The sequence below is a fragment of the Canis lupus genome, chromosome 27, assembly GCF_003254725.2.
Source record: "Canis lupus dingo isolate Sandy chromosome 27, ASM325472v2, whole genome shotgun sequence".
Lineage (NCBI taxonomy): Eukaryota > Metazoa > Chordata > Mammalia > Carnivora > Canidae > Canis > Canis lupus.
Genome location: NC_064269.1, coordinates 24,409,246 through 24,423,100, shown reverse-complemented (window position 1 = coordinate 24,423,100; position 13,855 = coordinate 24,409,246). Strand labels below are relative to the sequence as shown.

The following is a 13,855-nucleotide window of genomic DNA, read 5'->3' as shown; positions in this document are numbered from 1 at the left end:
TGAAGCTTTCCCACTAAGATCAATAACAAGGCAAGGATGTCTCCACTCACCACTTCTTTTCAACATCATACTGGAAGTCCTGGCTAATTTAATAAGATGAGAAAAGGAAATAAAAGGTATATACATTGTGAAGAAAGAAATAAAATTTTGTTGGAAGATGATAAAATAGTCTATCTGAAAATTGAATGAATTGACAAAAAAAAAAAAAAACTACTGAAACAAATGAGCATTTATAGCAAGGTTGCAGGATACAAGGTTAATATATAAAAGTCAATTGTGTTCCTATATACCAGTAATGAATAAATGGAATTTAAATTAAAAACACAATATTATTTATATTAGCATCTCACCAAGATGAAATACTTAGGTATAAATATAAATATGTATGAGAGCTACCTGAGGAAACCTACAGACCTCTGATGAACAGTTTTAAAAAAACTAAATAAATGGAGAAATAATCCATGTTCATGAGTAGGAAGACTCAATATTATCAGAGCGTCTGTTAATCCCAACTCAGTCTAGATTCAATGCAATTCTGATAAAATTCCCAGCAAGTTATTTTATGAATATTGACAAGCTGATTCTAAAGTTTATATAAAGAGGCAAAAAGACCCAGAATAGTGAACTCAGTGTTGAAGGAGAATTACCAAATTGGAGGACTGGTAGTACCTGACTTCAAGACTTATTACAAATCTTACTATGAATCTATAGTATTGATTAAAGAATAGACAAATAGGTTAATGGAAAAAAATAGAGAGCCCAGAAATAGATCCACATAAATCTAGTCAACCAAACTTTGACAGAGGAGCAAAGGCAATATAAGAGAGCATAAATAGTCTTTTCAAAAATGGTGTTAGAACTGATTATCCACATGCAAAAAATGAACCTAGACACAGGTCTTATACCCTTCACAAAAATTGACTCAAAATGGATCACAGACCTAAATATAAAATGGAAAACTACAAAACTTCTATAGAAGATAACATAGGATAAAACCTACATGACCTTGGGTATGGTGATGACTTTTTTGATATAGCATTAAAGTCATAATCCATAAACAAATCATTGATAAACTGAACTTCATTGAAATTAAAAGCTTCTGCAAAAGACAGTGTCAAGAGAATGAGAAGACAAACCACAAACTGGAAAAAAAAATTTGCAAAAGACACATCTGATAAATGACTATTATCCAAAATATGCAAAAAACTCTTAAAACTCAACAGTAAGAAAATAAACAACCTGATTAAGGAATGGTTTAAAGACCTTAAAAGACACCTCATAAAAGAAGATAGACAGATGGCAAGTAAGCAATTGAAAAGATGCTTCACATCATATTATCATTAAAGAAATGAAAATTAAAACAACAATGAAGTATCACTACACACAGATTTGAATGGGCAAAGTCTGGAACATTAATACTAAATGCTGTTGAGGGTGTGGAACAACAGTAAACTTTCATATATTGTAGGTAGAAATGCAAATGGTACTGCCACTTTGGAAGACAGTTTGTTGGTTTCTTACAAAACCAAACATGCTTTTACCATAAAATCCAGCAGTCATGTTCCTTGATATTTACCCAAAGAACTTGAAAATTTATGTTCACACAGAAGTCTACACATGGATGTGTTTGTAGCAGCTTTATTCATAATGGCCAAAGCTTGGAAGCAACCAAGATGTCTTTCAATAGGTGAATGGATAAATAGACCATGGTACATACAGAGAATAGAATATTATTTTGGTGCTAAAAAAATGAGCTATCAAGTCATTGAAAGACTAGAAGAACCTTAAGTGCATATTATCAAGTGAAAGAAGCCAATCTGAAAAGGCTACATACTATATGATTCCAGATACATGACAATCTGGGAAAGGCAAAACTATGGAGCAGAAAAAAGATCAGGGATTGGGGGCATTGAATAAGTGGAGCACAGAGGATTTTTAGGCAGTGAAAATATTCTGTATAATACTATAATGATAGATAAATGTCTCTACATTTGTCCAAACCCATTGTACATTTGTATAATACCAAGAGTGAACCCTAATGTAAACTATGGACTTTGGGTGATTATGTTGTGTCAATGTTGGCTCATCAGTTGCAACAAGTGTACACTCTGGCATAAGATATTGACAATGGGGGAGGCAATATATGTGTGGGGTAGAAGGTTGTATGAGGAATCTCTGTACCTTCCTTTCAATGTTGCTGTGAACCTTTAACTTCTCTAAAACACTAAAGTCTTTTCAAAAAAGTCTGGGCACCTCTGAGTCTATTTCATTTCCCTATTGTTTTTATCTTCTTTCTAGTCTTAGACTCTTATAAATAGTGCTGACATGAACCATCTTGAACATATGTCATTTTTGTAATTTTGCAGTCTATCTATAAGATAGATACCTAAAAGTAAAATTGCTGGGTTAAAAGGTAGAGGCATATGTAATTTTGCAGGATATTTTAAAATTCTCCTCCTAGGGGTTGTATCATGTTTACATCCCTACCAACATTGTGTGGACTACCAATTTCCTTGCAAACTCAATAGCACTAATATAGTGTTAAAATGTTAGATCTTTGTCAATCTAATAGGATAGAAGTATCATAGTATAATTAAAGTTTTTTGTGATAAAAAATATATATGACACAAAAACATTTAACAATTTTAAGTGTATATTCAATGGGATTAATTATATTTATAGCGTTGAGCGACCATCCTCACTGTTTCCAAATCTTTTCCATCATTCCAAACAGAAACTCTGTTAATCAGTAACTCTCCCTCTCTCCACACCTCTCCCTCTAATCTGCCTTCTGTCAATATATTTGCCTATTCTAGATATTTCATATAAGTGGAATCATATGATATTTGTTCTTTTGTGCCAGGCTTATTTTTAGCATAATGTTTTCAAGGTTCATCCATGTAGTAGCACGTATCAAACCTTTAGTCCCTTTATGGATGAATAATATCCCATTGTATATATAGATCACATTTGCTATCCATTCACCTGTTGATGGACGCTTGGGTTGTTTCCACTTTTGGCTATGCAGTATTAATTGAGATGTCTAGCCCTGGAGATTAAGTGGTGATGTCAGCAGAAATAAGATAAGATAAGATAACATGAAAACTCTAATATGATGTGTATTCTGTAATTGGAGATCAGTCTTAACCTGGAAATATTCCTAAGAGGATTGTTAAATGAATATGTTTACACCAAGATATAAATTATTTCTAACAGCACTCTGCTTGAGAGCAGGTTTGTATTTGAGAAGGAGGAGACTGGTGCATAGATGACCAGAGGAGGGCAGTTGACTTGGACCTGGGAGGAGGCCCAGAGTGAAAAGCATGAAGGGACACAGGTCAAGTTCACAGTTTTACTTTAAGTAATTTTCTGTGAAGATAGCATAGAATGAAAGGCCATGCTTACTTCTTTGCCATCTGTAACATTAGCCAGAACCATTTTGTTTGCAAGTGACAGAAACCCAGAGCATGTAAAATTGGAACTCAAAGTCCACATCTAGCTCAAGGACAGCTAGATCGCGTGGTGAAATTATATCACCGGGGCACTGCTCTTTCCAGGCCTGACTTTGCTTTTTTCCAAGTTGGTTTCCTTCTCAGGTAGGCTCTCTACATGCATTGGTAAAGAGAGTACCCCTCAGCTTTAGGATTGTTTGGTCTTTAGTATCTTTTGTCTCAGAAAAAAAAGAGAATGCCCTGTGCTTAGTTCCAGCAAAAATCCCTCTGATGAGCCTTACTCAGTCATGTGTCCAACTTTGAACCAATCAGGCAACAGAGCAGTGCACTGTAATCACTCCTCACATAGGTGGAGCCCCCCTTCCAGGGAAGCCCTTGGACGAGGAAAGACAGTGCTTGAAGGTTTCCACTTGATATGACAGTTTATACAGGGAGAATTTAGTAACTTAAAGTGAAATGCAGAGTATTCATTAGTTGCAAAAGTCTAGCTTGTATGTGTAAATAGTAATATAGATATTCATGTCCCTTTCCTAACCTTAGAAAAAGACTCTGGAGACTGGCATACTCATGTATCTTAAATTTAAAACCTTTCAGATTTTTAAAAGGACATTTGAGTTCACTGGTAGCGTAAGCTAGCTGAACTCTAATTATACGAAAGAAATGAAATCTGTTTGTTTATTTCAGGCAAGACATGTTGCCAACAGCTGTGGAGAGATGTGATGTGATCTTCTCAATGAACAATCTAAGAGCCACTGAGTAAGCTAAAATAATAGAATCTGCTTGTCTGTAGTTAGTGTGTTGACAAGGAAACAAAAGGGAACTGTAGGGTAAACACAGGGCAAGATTACACAAAGAGAGTAGTTAAAAATGATAAAAACACAGTGCAAGAACTCCTACAATATAGCAGACAATGTTAAGTGCTTTTCTAATTAAACTTCGTTTTTCCATATGGACTCACTAAACCTGATTTTCATTGTTTAAAATAAATTCTAAAGGACTGTCCTTAAATCACCTTGAAAGTGTTCCCTGAAGTTGTTAATTCAAAAAAAATTTTTAATGTAGTTCCAAAGTTCTGATGCACCCACTGTCTTCCAATGAACGTTCTTAAAATATTCCTTGAAACAATGGTGTCGTGGGTATTATTGCATTTCCAGAGTATTTTATCCCTTACAGTGGGATAACTGTATACTCGATATAAAGTTATATATTTATAAGTGGTCCAACCTTATATTTGATAGATCTTATAGAAAAGCTGCTTTGCTAAGACTGGCAACGTGGAAAGCTTTTGTTATGTGAGTTTTCCAACAACATTACATGATGGTGTAAGAAAAACACATGTACTTCTCTTTGTTGTTGGTTGGTTGGTTGTTTTATCTAGAACCAGTGCTTGTTAACTTTCTATTGTTATTCAGCTTAAATAGAATTTTATTTTGTTATCACCATCAATTTTATAGGATCTGGAAGGTGTATATAAGAACAGTGGGTGGTCTATGTTCTTAGAGGTAATGATTTGTCTCTAAAAACAGGCTTTTGTCTTCTCATCTTTAATGCTTCTGTAATTGTAACGTGGTAGTAAGATATCCTGAGGGAATATTTCTCATGATGCCAAGGAGAATGAAGGCATGATTTTTTTAAATGGCAAGAATTTCCAAATAACCTTTTATGTTTCATGTTTTATTGTTGAAAACCAGACTTCTATTAATTTGATGTTAGTACAAAAACATCAGTTTTGAGTCTGAATGCTAGTCCAATAAATGAGGTAGGGAGTAAAGATAAGTACTTACTGTTTTACATGATTTTATAATAAGCTATCCTACTTTGTATGCATGCACACACACACACATATATAAATATTAATTCGTTGTCCATAGGACGTTAGCATTTACTTTGTCTCTCAAATGCCTTTCTCCACTCCTTTGATTTCCAAAGAGGATCCTTTTTCCTTTCTCTTACCCCAGCTATTTCCTTTATTCTTAGTTTCCCAAATGTGTAGTAGAATTCAGTTCTTGTCTCACATTTTGGTTTTTGGTGATAGAAACACAATTAAGAATAGGAGGAAGGATTTGGAGAAAGGAGAACGAGTTAGTAGTTATAGGTGTGATGCTAATTGACTTGGTGTCTTTGGTCAAGTCATTTAATGTATTTCAACCTTAGTTTTCTAAACTATAAAATATGGTCAATGCATTTCTCTCTTAAGTTACTGGTCTGGGGATGTTGCATAGAAACAGAGAAGGAGTCAGCATTTAGAATACTATGAAGTATTTTAAAAATGTAGGGTGGCTGTATTATTATGATGATGATTATAAACTATCCCATAGCTAGTAAAAACAAAAACTAAAAAACTATTGAGATGACTGACTTCAATTTGGAAAGCCATAGAGGAGAAAGAAGACTAAGGTCTTAAGTCATTCTATGGCAGTATTTTTCAAACTTTAAATAGGTAACTTCTAGGGCTATAAAATCTAATTAGTTGCTACCAACATTTAAAAAGTAGGATAGAGGGGATCCCTGGGTGGCTCAGCAGTTTAGCGCCTGCCTTTGGCCCAGGGCTCAATCCTGGGTTCCTGGGATCGAGTCCCACATCAGGCTCCCGGCATGAAGCCTGCTTCTCCCTCTGCCTGTGTCTCTGCCTCTCTCTCTCTCTCTCTCTCTGTCTATCATGAATAAATAAATAAAATCTTTTAAAAAAATAAAAAAATAAAAAGTAGGATAGAATAAAAATAAAAGAATATGACAGGAAATATCAGAGTTTATGTCTCATAAGTAAAGGCAAATACTCATAAGTAAGGAAGGGTATGTATTGCTTCATGAAACTTTTGTGTCAGTGTGTGTGTAAATGGTGGGGGTGTAGGGAGGGTATATGTGTGTGTATGAATGTTGGGTTGTGGTATAATATTTACGCTATAGACTTTCTTCTCCCACCCTCACCCAATGCATATATTGACGCCCTAATCACTAGTGTGATGGCATTTGGAAGTGAGGCTTTTGGGAGGTAATATTAGGTCATAAGGGTGAAGCCCTCATGAATGGAATTAGTGCCCTCATATAAAAAGAGAAACAAGAAAAACGATCTCTCCTGGACATGTGCTGATACAATGAGGAGGCAGCTGTGTATAAGCCAGGAAGTGGGGTTTTTACATACACCAAATCTGCTGGTACCTTGATCTTGGACTTCTCTGCCTCCAGAATTGTGAGAGATAAATGTTTGTTGTTCAAGCCACCCAGTCTGTGGTATTTCTTATAATGGTCTGAGCTGATTAAGACAATGCACATCTTATCAGTGGATCACAGTCAAAAATTTTTGAAACCATTGCTCTAGGATATGGCCTATTGAATCATTTGTTGAGTCATCCTCCCCTTGCCCCCTTCTCCAACTTCCCAATCTATCCAAGTCTTTCACATGCTTCCTTTTCTTTATCCCAACTGAGGAAGAACACAGGGATGGCATAGAAAGTCAGGCTGGTTCTTTTAGGATGACTCACTACCTCCACATCAGCCTCATGTTATCCTAGGGTAGCATGGGACAGTGGAAAAGGAATTGGTCTAGAAGTAAAAAAAAAAAAGAAAAACTAAGTTCTAAACTGGCTTTGTTTATTTCTGCTTCTTGGACCTTAGAAAAGTTCTGTAACCATTGTGACTTTCATCTTCTAGTCCTTAAATCAAGCATTAATCAATATATTGCACACAATTATTAAGCATGTTCTGTGGGTGAGGTACTTTGCTAAGAGCCAGGATTGTGGCAGTGATCATGATAAACATGGCCACTACCCCAGAGAATTTAAGCCTGTAACTTATTAAGCTTGTTTTGAAAATTAAATTAGATAAGATATACATAGTGGCTTAAAACTTCATTGTTAGATGCCAGATATGACATCCTTGCTTCTTAAAATATAGTGACAATAAACTAGAATTTCTATTTTCATGACCTCAGGAAGTTTAAGCTTCCCAGCATTTCTGAAATGGATCAGTGGGCTTATATTTTCAGATCATATTTGATCCAACTGCCTTTATTTACACTGTTGATCACCTTTTCTGAGCTTCACACTCCTCTTACTGAGTTTAGATTCCATTGTCCATTCTTGGGATTCCTTCTGTCTTTTTCTTGGTGATTTGTTCTTCCTTTTTCCTCCGTTGGCAAAATCCCAACCTTTGGGTATATCTAGATCACTGCACATTTAGCAATGCTCCAGAACGATTTATCATGGCTAAAGAAAGAAATACACTGCCTGGCTGTTGGACTCCCTTTAAATTTATGAGTAAAAATTTCAAAAGGGACTTAGAATTGCCTGATGACAACCTCACTGTATTTCCCTAATCCTTATCCTACTCACCAAAACAAGTTCACACTTGTTGTTTTTTCCCCTCAAACTCCAGCATCCTCTTCCCATTCCTCACTATAAATTGATTACCTTGCTCCTTATCTTACTGAGAAAATATAAGCAATCTGATGTGTTTATTTCCATAATTCCTTATCTACCTGCATATGTTCCTACAGCCCCTGCCTTTCCTCCCATTGCCATGTATGGACAGTAAGGGAAACCTCTCCACTGTGTAGTGGAACCATCTCACTCTCCTAAGGACTCTGCCTTTTCAATTATATGCCCCCTGCCCCAAACAACAGCATAATTTCCCCCATATCCTAAGGATCCTCCCCATTATTATACAAACACACCACTGTATCCTTCATCTTAAAACAAAACCTGAAACTCTGTGAACTCCACATTCTTATCCAACAACCGTACATTTCTCTGCTCTGATTGATGGCAAAACTTGCACCTCTGATTCTCTTATTTCCATTATTATTTCTTCTTTGGCCAATAAGTAGCTTAGAAGGGCATTTTTAATTAGTTCTTAGCTGCTAGGATTTTGATATTAACTTTTTAATTTCATTGTATTGAGGTAAATGGAATTGGTTGAGGCTTGCTATAATTATGGTCTGACACATGGCCAGTCTTTGTAAGTATACCTTTGTGTCTGAAAAGAATGTGCAATTCCAATTTTGGGGTTGAATAATAGTACATATATAATGTCCATTAGATCAAGCTTATTAATTTTACTGCTCAAATCTTACATAACATTACTGATTATTTTTTTATTTGATCTATCAATTTCTAAGAAAGATTTGTTGAAATGTCATACTATGAAGGTAGATTTGAACATTTTTATGTGTAGTTCTGTCAATTTTTGCTTAATTTTGGGGCTATGTTTTTGAATCATCCTGGTATATTAAACATTTTATTGTTATATAACATAAATTTATCCTTAAGAATTATTTAAACTAATATTAATGTACCTACACTACTTTCTTTAATTACTATTTTCCTGTTATATCTTTTTATATCACTTGTCTGTAAACCTTTCTTTGTCCTTACATTTTAAAAAAATTCTAACACTATTTTATTGAAGTGGAATTACATGCAGTAAAATGAGATATGAACTGCATAAGTTTGATGAATTTTAATTTACATACATACCCATATAATTCTACCAAGATCAAGATATAGAACATCTGTACTTCTACCTCTCTGCTTAAGATAACTACTCTTTTCTGACTTTTATCACCACAGTTTTAAGGTAGTCAATTGTCATTTAAGAAAATTTCAAGAAGAAAATAAATAACAAAAATCTCTTAATTATACACTTAATTACCATTCTTGGTGCTCTTTATTTCTTTTTTTTAAGATTTATTTATTTATTTATTCATGATAGACACACACACACACACACACACACACACACACACACACACACAGAGAGAAAGGGAGGCAGAGACACAGAAGGAGGGAGAAGCAGGCATGATGTGGGACTCAATCCCGGGACTCCAGGATCACACCCTGGGCGGAAAGCCAGGTGTCAAATCACTGAGCCACCCAGGGATCCCCATGAGCTCTGCTTTTAACTGTGTTGTAACAACTCCCTATTTCCCTATTGGATATTGGACTGGATACAAGATCGCACAGGTGATTATTATAATGGTCTCACATTTAGCAGTCAAGACCAAGTCCTGTTTATTTTTTTAAAAGACTTTTTTTTTTTTTTGAGAGAGAAGTTTTAAGTTTTATGTGAAAACTGGTGAAAGGTACAGAGATTCTCCATATACACTTGCCCCCACATATACATAGTCCCATAAACAACATTAGTCACCAGAGTGGTATATTTTTTTCCCTTTTAAATCAAGGATGAACTTACATTGACACATCATCATCAACCAAATTCCATATTTACCTAGGGGTTCAATCTTGGTGTTGTACATTCAGTGGGTTTGAACAAATGTTTAAGACAGATGTCTATCATTATGGTATCATATGGAACATTTTAACTGCTCTAAAAATCCTCTGTGCTCTGCCTAATTCATCTCTCTAAACCCATTAACAACCACTGATATTTTTATTTTATTGTTTTCAAGTTTTGCCTTTTCCAGAAAGTCATATAATTGGAATCGTATAGTATTTAAATTTCTCAGATTAGTCACCCTTATTTTGAAGCATATTTTTGTGATCAAGAATTGTGAAATGATAATTATTTAGCACTTTAGAGATGTTTTATTGTCTTCTGACTTCTTTTTCAGATGAGAAGTCAGTAGAGATGCTTATCATTGTTCTATGATATGTAATGTCATTTTCATTTTTCTCTAGTTGCTTTTAAAATATTCTGTTTTTCTTTCTTAATATTGCCCTGCATTATTCTGTATTTTGATTTATTGTTATCTTCCTTACCTACTAAACCTAAACTCCACAAGGAAAGGGAATTTGTGTTTTTGCCTACTGTTCCATCTTCCTTGCCTAGAATAGAGTAGTACATAGTGGGTATTCAATTAATATTTCCTGATTAAAAGAAGGAATGAGAGATAGCCTCTGGGTCTCTATTTCCTTTATTCTACACTTGAAAAACTGAGATGAGAAACAGCTCTTATTGATTTTGACCAAAGACTCTTCTATACAGAACATTCATAGAGATAACAGATTTTAACTACCACCTAATCCGCACAAACACATATATTGGGATGGGGAGAGAAGGAAGAACTTTAAGTCACAGAAGTAAGTAATTTAAAAGATAACATCAGAGAATTCTGTTCTTAAGGTCTTAAGAAATTTTTTAAACTCCATAAATGGTTACCACTTTCCCTAGGAAGTTCCTGTCTTATCTACTGATTTCCCTCTTTCCCTCTCCTATCTCTCCATCCATATTCATGTTTTCTTCCCTCCAGTTGCTTATCAACAGGAATTTCACCACTGAAGAAAGTAACATAGTCTTCACCTCCTAACAAATGAAAGTTATTAATGTTTCCTTGTGAGACACACTGGATCCCCTCAACTGCAGGTTAGTACTCATTATAATGCGTTTGCTTATTTAAGTCATAAAAAATTATCTCATTAATTTTGTTTTTCATGAAAATGTCATTTTGTCCCACTCTGCCAAGAATTTTTTTGGGTACAAATAATTTTTCCATTTACTATGGGAATGTGAGTGAGAATGAGAATGAGAAATATCTGTTGTTAATTAATGGAAATGGACTAGGTAATCCTAATCTGGGGGAATAAATTCCTTTGGTTACACTCAGCATTGACTGTTTTCTTATTAGGATAAAAAGAATATTAATCTCTGAATGGATTTCCTCCACACCAAGAGCAGTCATTTTCCTTTGCCAGTTTTAAAACACAACCATCTGTTCTATTTTTTAAAGATTTTATTTATTTATTTATTTATTTATTTATTTATTTATTTATTTTTATTTATTTATTTATGAAACAGAGCATTCATGAGTGGGGGGAGGGGCTAAAGGAGAGGGAGAGAATCTCAAGCAGACTCCCCACTGAGCTCAGAGCCCTTCTCAGTGCTTGATCTTGTGATCCTGAGATCATGACCTGAGCCAAAATCAAGAGTTGGACACTTAACCAACTGAGCCACCCAGGTGCCTCAAAACACAGCCATCTATCCTATAGAATGCAAGTCCCTTGACTGCTTAGTTTATAATGTTAATTTTTATTGTTTTTATTCAATAATTCAAAAGTAAAACTCCTTTTTTCTCCACACTTCTTAAAATATAAATGTGGATGATTATTGTGTATTTGTATTTGGGTATTGGGGTACAAAGCTTCTGAGTGGGGACAGTGGGATCTAAGTGGGCTCCAGATTCTGAAGTAATGACACTTGAGGGTATGTTGCTGTGTTTTTCTTTTATTCCTTCTCCTTTTTGTTCTCGTCCTTTGTCTCTTTCTCCCTTTGTATATTTGGAAACTAAGGGTGAGCACAAAATGTATATTTTAGCTGTGGTTTGTGTCAGGGTAGGTCTTTCTATACAACTGAAAGTCCAAACATTGCCAGATTACTAGGATTTTATTTCTTTTTTTTCCTTAGAATTCTCAGAAACCATCCACATATATATATATATATATATTTTTTTTTTCACCATGTTTTTCTTGTTCATTCAAATTCTCATTTTCTTCCCAGAGTAGATCTCAACATACGGGTGACCATAACAGGCTTTGCTTTTCCTTCCTTCCTCTTTACATTTTTTTTTTTATATATATCCAATAGGCCCCCAAAAGAAGGTACACTAAATTTCTGTGTTAATTGCCTTCTGAATAGTGGGATCCTTTGGCACTGACATGGAAATGAGATGATCTGGTTTGAATTCTCCATTCTGCCTCTAATAAGCAGAGTGACCTTGAACAAGTGGCTTAAACTCGTTAAGAATGCTCATACTTATCCCTGTTATCTAATAAGGGTCAATAATATAATGGATGTGAATAAATTTTATAAAATGATTTGGATTGGAAAATCATAACTGATCATGGCAAAGTCACATCAAACCTGCATATACATGTTTTGGGATGTGATCTGACTCTACTTTGTTTAATGCTTACAAAAAAATCTGTTAACATATATTAAGGTTATAGAGGCTAAATATTAACAGAGAATAGAGTGGACCATGCAAGCAAATGGGAGATTTACAATACTGTATCTTTTCCTACAGGATATTTTGAATGCCCAGAGAGCTGTGTAGATTTCACAGACTTTGCTTTTATTCCTTCCATTAATCCAGCATTGAAGTTCCCATGATTTAGCATGAATAAAAATTACTGTATAATGTCATATATACAAAAATATGTATACTCTACTTTATGGATAATTTAAGGGATTTTCAAGGGTAATTTTGACTATGTAATTTTTGCCTTACATACTGAATTTAGAATTTAACTCTACATAAGATTGGACTCCCCATCATCCCTGTGCTCTGAAGGTGGCAAAAAAGAGAACTTTTATATTGCACAGGAAAATTCCTTGAAGAGAGCAAATACATTTTTTAAAACCTAGGCTAGCAGTGGTTTTGTAAGGCTGATACATTCAAGGAATGTAACACATTATTATCACTTACATTTTTGTTTTCTGAGAATAGAGGTGTAGTTTTAGGACCCCAGAGAGAATCACTTTTGCATAAGTAGTGAATTTCATTATCTAAGACCTGTATTTTAACCACACCTACTAACTATGCTTTCCAGGTTGGCTCTCAGAGTGTAGGTCACAAAAGCTGAAACCATGCCTTCAAAGGCCAAACCAAGTGTTCTCCTATTAGAAACAAAAAGCTCCGTTTTTAATTCTTTCATTTTTTAACAGCCCAGCGGGCTTTCTTTGTTTTGTAAGAGTGGGTAGTTCGCTTTTCTCATGCTTGGAAATTATGCCACCCATTTATGTGTTCTCAAAGCAGGTTTTGAAATGGGTAAGAAAAGACAAGCCATGGCTATTTTGGTAGAAAATTGAGTGTAGTCCGGAGAAGGGGAAGAAAGGATCAAAGCTGTTAAGTAGTTGGATGTGTCCCTTCCTTTGTTGAGCCTTGCTTCTTGGTGACCCCATTTCACTTGAACAAGGAGAAGTCTCACACTAGCCTAATTCATAGGTGACAAGACAAAGCCTCTGCTATCTACTGTTGGGATTCTCACTTTTTACATGTGTGACCTAAAGTGGTGAATTTAGAAAAGTATTTGTTAGTTAATCTTCAGAGAGAGAGGGAGAGAAACAGAGACAGAGACAGAGAAGTAAAGCATGTATCTCATAAATGGTACTTTTTTTTATGCCATTGTACCTCTTTACAAGAAAGGTATATGAATCTGTTTCTTGCTTCACTCAATATCATTGAAAATAGTTATTTTTGTTCACAGAGAAAGCAATCTATCAACCATCAGAAAGTTCATTTGAGGGAAAACTGCCCTACATAGAAAAATCATACGCTCCCTGAAGCAGCCCAGAGGGTGGGGTCCGTTTGTTGCCAGTGAGAGTTCCATATTCGGGGGACTTTGAATCCTGCACTCTGGGCTCCTATGGACAGAGATGATCAACCCTGAGGAAGAAAGGTAGCAGCTGTGCTGCCTTGTGACCAATTTTGAGAGCCACAGTTGAACAGT

At 35.1% G+C, this 13,855-nt stretch overlaps 1 long non-coding RNA gene across 3 annotated transcripts in view; it reads left to right on the top strand.

Annotated features, from left to right (window-relative positions):
- The window catches only part of LOC112665522 (uncharacterized), a 174,573-nt gene that overhangs the window by 153,160 nt on the left and 7,558 nt on the right, over nucleotides 1-13,855 (top strand). For all 3 annotated transcript variants that reach the window (XR_007406487.1, XR_007406486.1, XR_007406485.1), the window contains exons 5-6: nucleotides 4,137-4,208; nucleotides 10,660-10,772. This is a non-coding gene — a long non-coding RNA (uncharacterized LOC112665522). The remainder of the gene's footprint in view (nucleotides 1-4,136; nucleotides 4,209-10,659; nucleotides 10,773-13,855) is intronic.